We start from the raw sequence: 13,680 nt of genomic DNA on the forward strand, positions 1-13,680 counted from the left end.
GCTTTTTACCAGCGCCAGCACAAGAGCTAAGCTCTCCCCAGCACTTCAAAGCCAGTGCACAGGGCTTCAGCCGTTTGATGTGAAGTTCACAGGAAACTTGAAAGTTGAAAGCACAAAAAAGCCAGCGAGCTCTACGTCTAAAAAGAGAGAAATTGGTAACGTGCCCTTCAACCTCGATGCGTGCTAGTCAGACACCTGATGATGATGCAAGGCATTGTGGGAGATGAGCAGAGCTGAAAAGGTTTGTATGGTTGAGCTGTACATCAGTAAGATTATTGTGTCTTTGATGTTGTCACTATAGAAGCACTGAGTAGTGCCTTAGTCTGTTTGGGAAAAAAATGTTTTTGGAAAATTACAAGTTTTACATTTTTATTTCAATTTTATAATAAATGTCTTTAGTGTTATTTGATCAATTTAGTGTATTTCTTTAAGAAAAAAAAAAAAAAAAACCTGACGACTTATGAATTGCATTCTCCAAACCCCTTGCTCTCTGTAAGGTCAAAGGGATACAAAATGGATCGGAGATCTCCCTGCATGAGGACATTCCTTGTTGCTCTCTACAATCAGTAATGTTTAAAAAACCCCATTGAGACCTTAATTAAAGAGGAACCATGAGTGGACAGGCGCTGTGTTTAAAGCCAACACGACCAGCCGGCACTGCAGGCTATCTAGGGTCAGAACTCCTCGTTAGGGTCGTCATTCTCGTACGGAGCCATGACGACAGGCACCAGCCAAACCTCCACTCCCGGCCTCCAGACCGCGTCCACCTGATTAAATATTTAACACGCTCATTCACGACGCGCACACAACCAAATAAAAAATGCATCCTCTCCCTGGTATGCTTTTGAAAACAATAAGCCGTGACTGTGAGTGGAAATCATCGCTGAAGCTCTTGGGCCCAACAATAGCATTTAACATTCTCAAAACAAGTTGTTTGAAATTCTTCACTGAGGAATTCAGGAGCTCTCGTTCACGAAGCCATCGGGTCCTGGAGGAAATATGATATGTAATTGTGATAATAGAGTGCGGATGAAGAAGTAGCTAATATTTTCAAAAAGGAACTGCTATAATCGCAGTGTCCTCCCATGTGTGTTCATACTGACGGTGTCTCTCCACCTACATGCTCACTCTGTGACATCCGAAATAAATGCCAGCAATCTGTGGCACTCTAGGGAAAGCTTCACTTTAGGGGGCGCGGGCGTTTGATAATTAGCTTCGAGTTGCTGCTTCCATCGAAATCACTGGTGTGAGACATAAAGAGTTTCAAAATGCGTCAATACAACTGAAGTTTTAGCACAATATTAATACATTATTGAGCATACTTAGGGTTAGCAAGTAAGCTAATGCTGAAGTATCCAACTCTACAGCTGTAAAAATGCTACAAATCGTCTTTTTTTTAAAAAAGTATAATCAAATTAGCGCTACATATAATTTCGACCCATGTTAAAAAAAAAAAAATTACTTGTGTAGTTCAGTCTCATATTACTTTAAAAATGCAACATGTTAACAACAAGCTCTTAGGGAATACTTGAATTTCCACGCTTGTTTTTTGCTAGATGTATGATATTGTTAGCTTAGCAACATTTTAACAACCAAATCTTACAAAAATACTTCCATTTTATGCTTGTTTTATGTTAGAAGTATCACATTGTTAGCTTAGCAACATGCTAGCAACAAACTCTTACGTGAAACTTGTAATTTGTGTTTTATGCTAGAAGTATGACATTGTTAGATTAGCAATGTCCTAACAACAAAAATCTTATACGATACATGTATTTTATGTTAGAAGTATCATATTGTTAGCTTAACAACATGCTAACAACAAACTCCTATGTGATACTTGTATTTAATGTGGTTTATGCTAGAAGTATCCCATTGTTAGATTATCAATGTGCCAACAACAAAATCTTACACGATACTTGTATTTTATGCTAGAAGTATTGCATTGTTAGCTTAGCAAAATGCTAACAACAAAGTCCTATGTGATATATTTTTATTTTATGCATTTAATGCTAGAAGTATCACATTGTTGGCTTAGCATCATGCTAACAACAAACTCTTACATGATACTTGTATTTTATGTGTTTTATTCTAGAAGTATCACATTGTTAGCTTAGCAACATGCTAACAACAAAGTCTTACATGATACTTGTATTTAAAAAAAGAAATTGATGCTAGAAATCTAGAAATAATTTTAGCAATCTACGTTAATCTTGAATCCCTATAGCACAGAAGCGAGCTGTAAGTCCTAAGAGAACTGTAAACATGTCTTAGGTAATAACTGATCGGATGCAACAGGATATGCGGTTGCTTCTGAAACTGGTATACCATGCTCCGCACCTAGAGTGATGCAGTGTAGCTCAAAACCATGTGTCTTCTCACATTAGGTGCTACATTTCACCTCTAACTGTGAATTAGTGATGCTTACCCTCCCTGTGTTTCTCGTTCAGGGGTTTGTATGCACATGTTGGTGTATGTTTACACTGTAAAGCTGACCCCTGAGTATAAAAACACCACTACAATATTCTCCTAGCTGCTCTATAATGATGGCGATCAGTGTAAACGGCAAGTGACTCCCTAGAGGCTTTTACTAAACAGACTAGCACAAGCTAGCGCTGTTTATAACTGGCCTTCTTTGTCTAAAGTGTAATCAGCTGTGTGTGGCCTTTATTCATTGAGTGCTGATGGCTTTTTGTCTAATCATGTTCAAAACCACATCCACCACTGTAAACACGGAGGCAACTATTTACAGAAATTAGCTGCTAGCTTATGAATAACACCTTAGCATATGAGGCTATTCATAGGTTGTTCGTGTTATGCAGTGACATTTGAACACTGCAGCTTTTCAAAATGTAATTTTTGATAGTATATGAGTTTTTGATAGTAAATGAGTTTTTGATGTTGATTTACTGAACAGGATCATTTAAAGCGAGACAAACCAGCTACAAGTAATACTACAAAACGTCAAAGTTTACAGGAATTCATTGCTACTTACTAAAGTTTGCGCTGATGTCACTTCCTGGAGGATGAGGTCATTAAGGAACATCCATTGTTAGTTAAAAGTATTACAAAAGACACGAAGCAACAGGAAAGGCCTGTGAAAATATTAAGCATGTTTTATGCTTAAAGTATTACATTGTTAGCTTTGCAACATGCTCTTATACGATATTTCCCACAAACACACAACATATGTCATATAAACCCAGAAATACACAGCATATTTGTGTTTTACATTTCATTACGTCAAAATATTTTGTTTAGCAAAAGGAAAAACATAATAAATACTAATATATAACTAGTTTTTAATAAATTGACAGTTAATAATACAAGAAGTTAATTGTGCACCTGGAGATATTCAAAAATGGCAACATCAAATCAAACTAATCTAGTGACTTTATTTATAAATCACCACGATTTAAACCAGCTAAAATGATTTCTGTCCTTTAAAAAGTTGATTATAAAAAAATGCTGTATATTTTCACGTGTATTATCAATAAATATCATCTTATTTTGATTAGCGAGAGAAAAAAAAATGAAATACCTGAAATAGTTCCAAATGAATTGCCATTTTTTATGATAGAAGTCAGTGGAGAACCTGGGGATATTACAAACAGTTATTTTAATTAGATATTATTATTAAAGAAAACAATCGTATATAATTTTCTTTAAATATCGGTTCATAATTTACTCTGTATATTGACACACACAAGGACTTCATAACCAGACTGATACCTTTAGACCCTCAGGAGCTGTAACCAGTTACTGTTTGGGTCAAATATCACTCAGGGGGTCTTTTGTTTGTCCAGATGCCTCCAAGACACAGAGGAGGACATCCTGGATGTTATCATGGATGAACTATTCTCACCCTTTCCTTCAAAAACCGTATCATAACATCATGTACTGGACCCCTCCCTGCATCTAAGCAATCAACATATAAGTCTCTCTCACACACACACACACACACATACACGCCAAACCCTCACACTCTCTCTGCTTCACGTAATTGCCCTTTGGCTTCGGTAGCTCATTGTCTTCCTGTGTTCCCAAGGAGGGACAGCTGGTGACAATGGACGAGGGACAGAGAGATAAAGAGAGGGGGCTGGTGTTAAATAGGGGTCCGGACTGTGCTCCACTCAGCGCGATCTGTCTCACTCTGTTGCGGTTTTTTAACCAGTTATTATTTGCGTGACACTCAGCCATAGACACCTGTCTCTGTTGAGACATCTGTCTCCCTGTCATCTGGTCTCTTACTAAGAGTAAACGGGTTTCTGCCTTCGGCTCTTTGAAGCGGCGAGACGCTGCCGTAGCTGTTAGCATGAGGCCTCCTCGGAAAATTAGAAGGAAGGAAAGGAGATGATTAAAGAGAGAGCGACAGGTCGATGGACCTAATGTCGGCCTGAGGCCAGGATGTTGTGGAAGTTGTGAATGGTGTAAGCGTCTATCACTTCCTTTAACAGTAGGACAAACACATGTAGATGGGGACTTTTAATCAGTGATCCAGGCTAGGAATGGTGATGGACTTGATTTTTTTAAATGGTATAGCTGGTGAGTCAGTCAAAACATTCGATTTTATCACAGAAACACAGCTGGCAGAATAGCTGTGTTTCATAACCTAATGTTAGCAATTTAGTGCATCGATAGGTGTGCTCCCTACTGGAAATTTGTTCGGAAATATCAATGGAGTTTGATATTAACATGTGTGCTATGTATTTTTATGCTTAAGATAAAGTATTGTGTTGCTAACTTAGCAACATGCTAACTACAATCTCATACTCAACTAGCCCTTAAAAGCCTAAAAATACATAGCAATTTGTTTGATTGTGCCGAATCCAATGTTACCTTCACTTCCTGTCTCCTGAGATGCCTTGATTTGATTCATATTAGAAGGCAGCCCAGATTTATCCTTCACTTCCTGATATCCTGTGCATTCAATTCCATGACAGTTGAACTAGAAAAAAAAAAAAAAAATGAAAAAAGATTTTTGTGTGAATGTAGGTTTTTCCTTAAGTGTTATTTCTATACTATACTATACTAAGTTATCATCAAAGCTATCACTATTTTGTTGTCAATAATTAAACAACCATGCTGCTTCGTAAATGAAATCAGTTTTGTGAGGTACCTTTGTGTGCAAACACTGTCTGTAAAGTCATTGCCGGATAAGGCAGCGAAGCATCAAGTAAGCTGCCTAAGATTTCAGACGCAGCCAAAGTATTACACTGTTAGCCTAGCAACAAGCTAACGACAAACTCTTATCTGCCCTGTAACCAGTGCTGGGTAATTACCAGTTACATGTTATCTGGATTACGTAATCAGATTCCAGAAAAATTTTGTACTTGTAATCAGAGGATTTATTTTAGAGGATTTATAAACATGTCTACAGTTCTTTGATGTTGATAAAGGGTCATACTGACATGCAGGTAAACCAATACAATATTTATATGTTTAGAGTTTAAATGCTTTTATTTTACATTTTTATGATTGAATAATTACGTTTCTATCAACTCACTATTCACTTTGTCATCTCACTTATGTAATGTTTAATGCATTTTATGATGTTGATGCTTTATTTTAAGGTGTCCTTGCTACAGTGTAATTATAAAGTTAAGTACTAAGTAATATTAATTAACCACATGTACTCACTATATGGTTAGGGTTAGGTATTTGTTATTATAATAGTAAATGCATGCAATTTGTTTAACAAGGACTTTTTGCTTTTTATGTCAATATGGTACATTTAAAACAGTTTAATAAAAAAGTAATCTAAAAAGTATTCTGATTATTTTAGCTAAACTGTGTGACCTAGATTACGTTACTAACAACAGTTTTTATCATGTAAAGTACAAGTGTCAAGGCTTACAATTCTAAAGTAATCTACCCAGCTCTGCCTGTAATATAATTCTGGGCCACGTGTTTTTATGCTTATTAAAATGTCATGCTGTTGAGTTAGCAATATGCATATTATGACAAATGGAAGTGCAACCCACTCCAAATCAATCATTAATGAGTGACGTAAGGATCAGATAGCGTGAAAGCTCACTTGATTTTGGAACAGAGCTAATGTAAAGTTGAAAAATAGATTCCAGTCACCTCACAGCTGTCTCTCTAGCTCTCTTGCTACTAGTGGTTTTCTGTTCCCATCATTTCACAGGCTGGTTTTCTGTTTATTTCTTAGTTGAGTGCAGCATTTCAACACCCAGACTTTCTGATGTCACTCTGTGTGTTGCAACTGGCAGCTGGTTTTATGAGGTTTGGGTGTTTATCTTCTGGTTTCACTCAGCTGCTCTACCATGTGACAGAGTTTAGCGGTGAATCATTTAGCTTGCGTGTGTTTAACAACTGGTAGCTTTTGCAGAAGTGAACTGCAAGAAAATGCACACTCATGCAGACCGCTATCAGAATCTGGGGCATTGCTTTTATTGTGTAAGTGGTGTTAGCTGAGGTAAGCGTCATTACTATTGTCCATATATGGTTGGGTTTTTTCAGCATTACACTTCGGTGCATGATACTTCCAACACCGTTTGTGTTACGAACATGAATGATCTGTAAAATTAATGTGCAGCATATACTTATTTTAATACTTTTCCAAGTGGATGATCAAGTTTTGCTTAAATATCACTTGCAGATTTTTTGAATTAGGCCAGTAAGCAACCATCTAGCAACCATCCATAATACCATAGCAACTACCTAGCAATGGCTTAGCAACCCCTAATAAGAACTAGCAACCACGTAGAATCATGCTAACATAGGCCACAATACTCTTCCAACCATGTATCACTGTGTAAAAACCCACCTAGAACACCTTAGCAACCACTTAGAACACCTTAGCAACCACTCAGAACACGCTAGCAACTGCATGGCAACATCCTAAAACAACCAAGAACAGCCTAGCAACCACATAACATGCAAAAACCATCTGAACATCCTAATAACCATATAACAATGTGCAAAAACAACCAGGTACACCCTTGCAACCACTCAAAACACCCTAGCAACTGCATGCCAGCTTGGTAAATCACCAATAACACCCTAGCAACTGCATAAAAACTGGCAAAACCACCAAGAACACATCAGCAACCACTTAAAACACCCAAACAACTGTATAGTAACATGCAAAAACCATCAGAACACCCTAGTAACCATATAGAAATGTGCAAAAAACACCCAGTACACCCTAGCAACCACTCAAAACACCCTAAAATTGCATGGCAACATCCTAAAACAAGTCAAAACACCGTAGCAACAGCATAACAAATGCAAAACCACCAATACCACATTAGCAACCACTTAAAACACCCAAACAACTGTATAGTAACATGCAAAAACCATCGAAACACCCTAGTAACCATATAGAAATGTGCAAAAAACACCCAGTACACCCTAGCAACCACTCAAAACACCCTACAAATTACATGGCAACATCTTAAAACAAGTCAAAACACCCTAGCAACTGCATAGCAACATGCAAAACAACTAATAACACATTAGCAACCACTTAAAACACCCAAACAACTGTATAGTAACATGCAAAAACCATCGAAACACCCTAGTAACCATATAGAAATGTGCAAAAAACACCCAGTACACCCTAGCAACCACTCAAAACACCCTACAAATTACATGGCAACATCTTAAAACAAGTCAAAACACCCTAGCAACTGCATAGCAACATGCAAAACAACTAATAACACATTAGCAACCACTTAAAACACCCAAACAACTGCATAGTAACATGCAAAAACCATCAGAACACCCTAGTAACCATATAGAAATGTGCAAAAAACACCCAGTACACCCTAGCAACCACTCAAAACACCCTAGAAATTGCATGGCAACATCCTAAAACAAGTCAAAACACCCTAGCAACTGCATAGCAACATGCAAAACAACTAATAACACATTAGCAACCACTTAAAACACCCAAACAACTGTATAGTAACATGCAAAAACCATCAGAACACCCTAGTAACCATATAGAAATGTGCAAAAAACACCCAGTACACCCTAGCAACCACTCAAAACACCCTAGAAATTGCATGGCAACATCCTAAAACAAGTCAAAACACCCTAGCAACTGCATAGCAACATGCAAAACCACCAATACCACATTAGCAACCACTTAAAACACCCAAACAACTGTATAGTAACATGCAAAAACCATCGGAACACCCTAGTAACCATATAGAAATGTGCAAAAAACACCCAGTACACCCTAGCAACCACTCAAAACACCCTAGAAATTGCATGGCAACATCTTAAAACAAGTCAAAACACCCTAGCAACTGCATAGCAACATGCAAAACCACTAAGAACACCCTAGTGACCAAATAGCAACATGCGGAAACTACCTAATACATCCTAGAAACTGTTTAGCGGCATGATAAAACCACCCACCACATCCTGCCAAACACATATCAATGCTCAAGAAACACCCAGAACACCTTAGAAACCACTCAAAACAACCTAGCAACCGTACAGGAACACCTTGGCAGCTAGTTTTGCATCCACTCACATTTTATTTGAAAACATTTTGGTTCCTTAATTCTGGAACAAGAAAATCAAGACTTCTGGCTTGAGATGGATCAAAAACCGAGAACATAAGAGAAAGGTTTATAAATCTTAAGTACCGCCCCAAGGGTTACATCATTCAAAAGATAAGCTGACATTGCTTTAGCCCTAAATGCTGGCCATTGAAAGACAATCACCATAGTTCCCAGGTCTTAAATTTGCTTGGACAGATGAAGGAAAGCCCATCTCTTTTAGTATGATGGTTTTTGCTTGGAAGTCTGGATGAAATGGCCATTATTCTCATTCACATGGATCAGAGGCATGCATTGCCCCAGAGCAACAACAACCACCTCATCATTTGGTGCCCTGACCCCGCCTACAGCTCATCTCGCTGACATTTTAAACACCCTAATTTAATACCCCCTCTCACGAGGACATACTTGTCCCCCAACCCCTAGTCAACACCCAAAAGCCTTTGCTCTTTACATCACGTACATAGTAGCCATTGGGACAAAACTCTTTGAGTTTTCATTGGTGGTTTCATATAGACTTTGACGAAATTGCATCCTACACTCTGCTTACATGGCAGTCAAATTTTGGCACACTCATTTACATGGACATGACTTCAGAAAGACACAAAGCACATATTCCTTCACCCGTCTGGTTAATGCCGCCAGCCCTGGAGTTTAATCCCAAAATCAATCATGTCTCCAGGGCTTCCGCTTGCTTCATCGTGGCCTTGACAGACAATAAGATCCAGAAGAGAGAGAGAGTGAGAGAGATCATCCGTCTGTAAAGTAGGTCTTCCATTCAAACTAGCTCACCCTTATTCTTCACATTCATGGTGCCGGGGATGGCTGTTTAGGCCAGACAATGCCTGGTGGTTTGCTGGGATCTGAAAGGCCCTTGCAGACCCAGGCAGAGGTCTGTTGTCTGTGCCAGATTGAAGGCAGATACTGGGGCACCACTTGCTGAGGAACATCTGGACGTCATGCACATCTATTCACCCACTTAACGGCAGAATAGAGATTTCACGAGTATTGTGGAGATCCCTTTAGGAAGAGGACGTGAACTCAGAAGCTTAAAGATTTACATGTTTGTGTTTGAAGGTTAATGCAAATTTGAGGGACCATGTAAACTTCGGATTATCTGGCTATATAAGGTTCTCCGGGGACACAGCCTTTCAAGGTTAATGTTTATTAATAGTAATTACAAACTGGGGAAAAATTGCCTCAATAATTATGTATCCTGTTAATCTTGCTTCAATATTTTAAATTGGACATCAAGTTGCAACCCAACACATTATCTAAATTGTTCCCTCATACAAAATTAGTTAGAAAAAATCTTGTCATAAAATGAGTTAATATTATACTGAATATACGGTTGCAATTGGTGAGGATTTGTCAACCTCTCTAAATTAATTTTGATTTGATGGACAACCTTTGACATCAACAAGAAAATAATCATTTATTCGCTATTTTAAGAGAAATGAGAATGATAATGATTATTTGCATAAGGATTGTTTTCCCTGCTGTCCTAGACCCTTTTTTTGGAGTTGTGACCTGCCTGATCTGCCATTGACAGCAATGAGATTAAAATGAGAGCAGATGGAGATTTGGTCCCCTACAGATTTTCTCTCAGTGATCTCACATATTTAACCTTTAGAGTTTCAAACTAGGTCTCAAAAACCGCAACCAAATGTTCCTACCAAGATGCCAAATGTCAACAACCAAATGTCAGACACATCTACAACTCTGCACTTGTATTGTATGTCAATAATTTATTTCGGTAATGTTTTTATTTGTGTCTTTTTATTTCTCCCAAGGATCTACAGGAGAAAAATCTGAGATAAAGTCTCCTTAGCTATGAAAGAGCAACTTTGTTTCCAATGAGAACTAGGAAAATAGGGAACTAGGGAAACCTCATCTTCATATCACAACGGCTTCAAAAACTCTATAAACAAAATGACCATAAACCGGGCGACCAGTTCCACTGCTGCTATCTCTGTCCCGCAGATCCACTGTCATGTTGTCCCAAGGGGATGAAGGGGGTGGAAAGACAGACAGACAGTAGGAAAGAAAGGGGGATAAAAGTTGATATTTCAAACAGAAAGGATAATAACAGCTGTGGGTTGAGGTAAGTTTCTGTTGAAGAGTGATTAGTTCCTTTGGGTCTTTATTGAGCTTATGTATTTACTGCTCAGTAAGTCATGTTTCTTCATTGCAGTTGGATTTAGGACCCCTGCCCCCTTCTACAAAGCTGGTTGTGTGTGTATGCAGGGGGTGGTGGAGCCTTGTCTCCTGCCCCAGACAATGGGTGCAGATGGCCTTCAGGGTGGGGTGAATGTGGGGAGGGTAAAGACAGACATCTGCAAGAAAGAGAGGGAGAGTGTGGCATTTCATTTTGGAAAGCTAACTGTGTATTTTGGGTAGGGGGAATTGGCCAAACCTAGTCAAGAAGAGACAAGTCAGCAAATATTAGCCAGGAGACTGTCTCAGACATGAGCTGAGGACCTAAAATCATCCACATGATAAAACCAGTATTGTTTTCAGTCCTTTTGGTTTCAGTCCTTTTACTTACCCTCGTGTTGTTCCAAAACAATTTGGTTTCTTACACCTGAAAGTAGATATTTTGCATACTGTCCAAGCTGCTTGTTTCCCTGAAACGAACATTAAAGTACAAAAATTAATGGACAAAAACAGTATAAAAGGTTTCGATATTACTTGTTTGCTGCGTCACGTTAATCTCTTTTGAGTGGAGTGTGGTAGACTCAGAATGTTCCTTTTTGTTAGTTAACCACATTTCTGTCCTCGTTTCATTATCTCTCACAGTTTAAATAGCTTTTGTTAAATCATACACTATGTGCTCCTGGGGAAGTGACAACTCTCAGACCCTGGTGCAAGTTGGTAATTGTGGTTTGGGTGTAAGGCTGACATCCGCTGTTAGGAAAACCCAACTCAGCCTAAAGTCTTACACCTTTATCCTACCCCGCAAGCAAACAACATGACAAATCTAGAACTTGACCGTCATAATCACCCAAGCTAAGCCGAGCACTTGCTGACAGATTTGTTTATAATGGGAGCTTTCCAGTTTAGTCATGTCATGTCACCCGCTGGTAGTCCATTCATCTGTCACTCTGTAGAAGCTGATCAAATTAAGACGCATGGCATTGTGGGTGTGGCCAATCCTTATCTTTGAAAACTATGAAAAAACTGCAATAGGTATAGGAATATATTAGTCAGACTTGAATAACTTTCCAATACAGATAAACATTTTTGTGCAGTGAATTTAATCCGGTTTAAGCTTTTAGCTGTGTTTTGGAACAAGGTAGCAAGTTTACATTGAGGCAGGTTTCCTGCAGGTTCAAGTTGGTCATTAGCTGATCCACGCTAGTCTTTAGTTGGTCAATTTAGCCACTATGTTCCAACAACAAGCTTGACTCCTTGTTGAAAGTTGGTTTGCTAATGGTCCAATATGGTCTACCATCTTATGACCAAGTTGGACCAGCAAGAAACTAACTAACAGCTGGACTTATAACAGTTTTCACAAAATATAGTATCTGGTTGACCAACTTAAGAACAACTAGGACCTGCAAGAAACCAGCTACCATGTTACAAAAGACAGCCAAGATTAAGCTGGATTTCCTTCATGGTTACTGGCTGCCATGAACATGTAACTATCAAAATCCATTTCAAATTAAACAATTTTGGTATCGGTTGGGTCGCCTCTAAAATCTGGGTCCTGACGTAAAACAATTTGAGAACCACTGATCTAGTCACACAAATACCTAGATACAGTTCCTAAGAATGCATAGACCTCAGAACATGTTACACAGCAGAGTCGGGTTCCCAATCAATGGTTGTTTTTCTCCCTTCGAGAAACACAAAGGCATCAGTGTGACCTACTGCTCGATATTTGCCCTGAGACTGATGCATTACATGCACACAATGGGCTTATCTCATAAGGAGGCCAGTGTGTGTGCGTTATGACACAGGGTCGTCCTGGATTAGACTGCCGATCGGTCCTTATTGTGCTCGCGAAGATATCCTGAGAGTTGGCAGGACAGGGCGGCTCTCACAGTATTGCGTTACAGGAAAGAGAGAACCAACAGGTACAAAATGAAGCTAAATATGATCTCATGGTTCTCCCTCCCCTCTCTTTCTCCTCACTCCCCTCCCTACATTCTTGGCAGTCGGCCATCACATGGGAGACACATTGCATGACTCCCTCCTTTTTATTTCCCCCTGTAGCATTCTCTCTGAACCATCAGGCTGGTAAAGGGATGAAGGATGCAGTCGGATATTGGTGGTGTTGTTTGGTGCCTTAATCCTTTTTTAATATCAGATTTAGGAAGGAGGCAGAGAGAGACTGGTGAAGACAGAGCCCGATCCCAGTGCAGAGTTGGCCTCCCAGAGTCTTGCTGCAAAGTCATTCGTCTAAACACAATCTTATAGCGGCTTGTCCTCGTTTAGAGGGCTGATGGGAGCGTGTTTATCATCGCATTGCTGACATGGCTTTGGATCTGTTTGGCTCCAATTCAAGAAGCTTTTGTTCTCTCTGAAACGGGCTCGGATTGAGGCCAGTTACAGTCTGACTGGTGCTAATTTTAGTCCTGTTATAAACAGGCATTATAAAGTGGACAGTTCTGACTGGTCAACATCCGTTATGCTTAAACCTATACCTTTAAAACTTATAAAAAGCCAGAAGTGTGCCGTTTTAAATCATGATTCTGAGCCAAGGGGAAAAGAGAATGACGAGTTGATTTGCCTTATCAGAATTGTAGGATATAATCTCGGAACTCTGAGAAAAGTCAGAATTTCGGAAATATAAACTCAAAATTACCTTTTTCTTATTATTTTATTCTACAGACTCCATAGTCTTCTAGTATAAAACTGTCATTTTCTGCCACCAGAAAACATGTCATCACTATTTGCAAACACCAAAACTGTTCTATAAAAACCCAGAGGCTTGCGTTTATGTGGATACATTGGCTGGTCTAGCCAAAAAAAAAATCTTTTTGAGCATAAGAAAAAAACACTCAAGGGTCATTTCATTCCTGATTCTTTTGCTGATTTGAAATATGTAATTCAGTTGCAAGTTCAGGAAGCAGTTTTTGAGATCTCAGGATTCTCTCATTCACTTAAGATAGGACTTGGTCTTAGATTCCACAAATAG

General features: G+C 38.9%; 1 long non-coding RNA gene across 2 annotated transcripts; it reads right to left on the reverse strand.

The window, feature by feature from the left end:
- Positions 1 to 5,430, reverse strand: LOC113039884 (uncharacterized). 2 transcript variants are annotated; one of them, XR_003275097.1, is made up of 5 exons: positions 4,840 to 5,430; positions 3,542 to 3,595; positions 2,996 to 3,095; positions 1,121 to 1,241; positions 1 to 988 (listed from the first exon to the last, which is right to left on the reverse strand). It is a non-coding gene; the product is annotated as an uncharacterized LOC113039884 (long non-coding RNA). The 2 variants fall into 2 exon arrangements; XR_003275096.1 differs by having other exon boundaries at positions 1 to 1,241.
- Positions 5,431 to 13,680: the final 8,250 nt, after the last annotated feature.

The sequence above is a fragment of the Carassius auratus genome, chromosome 22 (genome assembly GCF_003368295.1).
Source record: "Carassius auratus strain Wakin chromosome 22, ASM336829v1, whole genome shotgun sequence".
In the NCBI taxonomy this organism is placed as follows: Eukaryota; Metazoa; Chordata; class Actinopteri; order Cypriniformes; family Cyprinidae; genus Carassius; species Carassius auratus.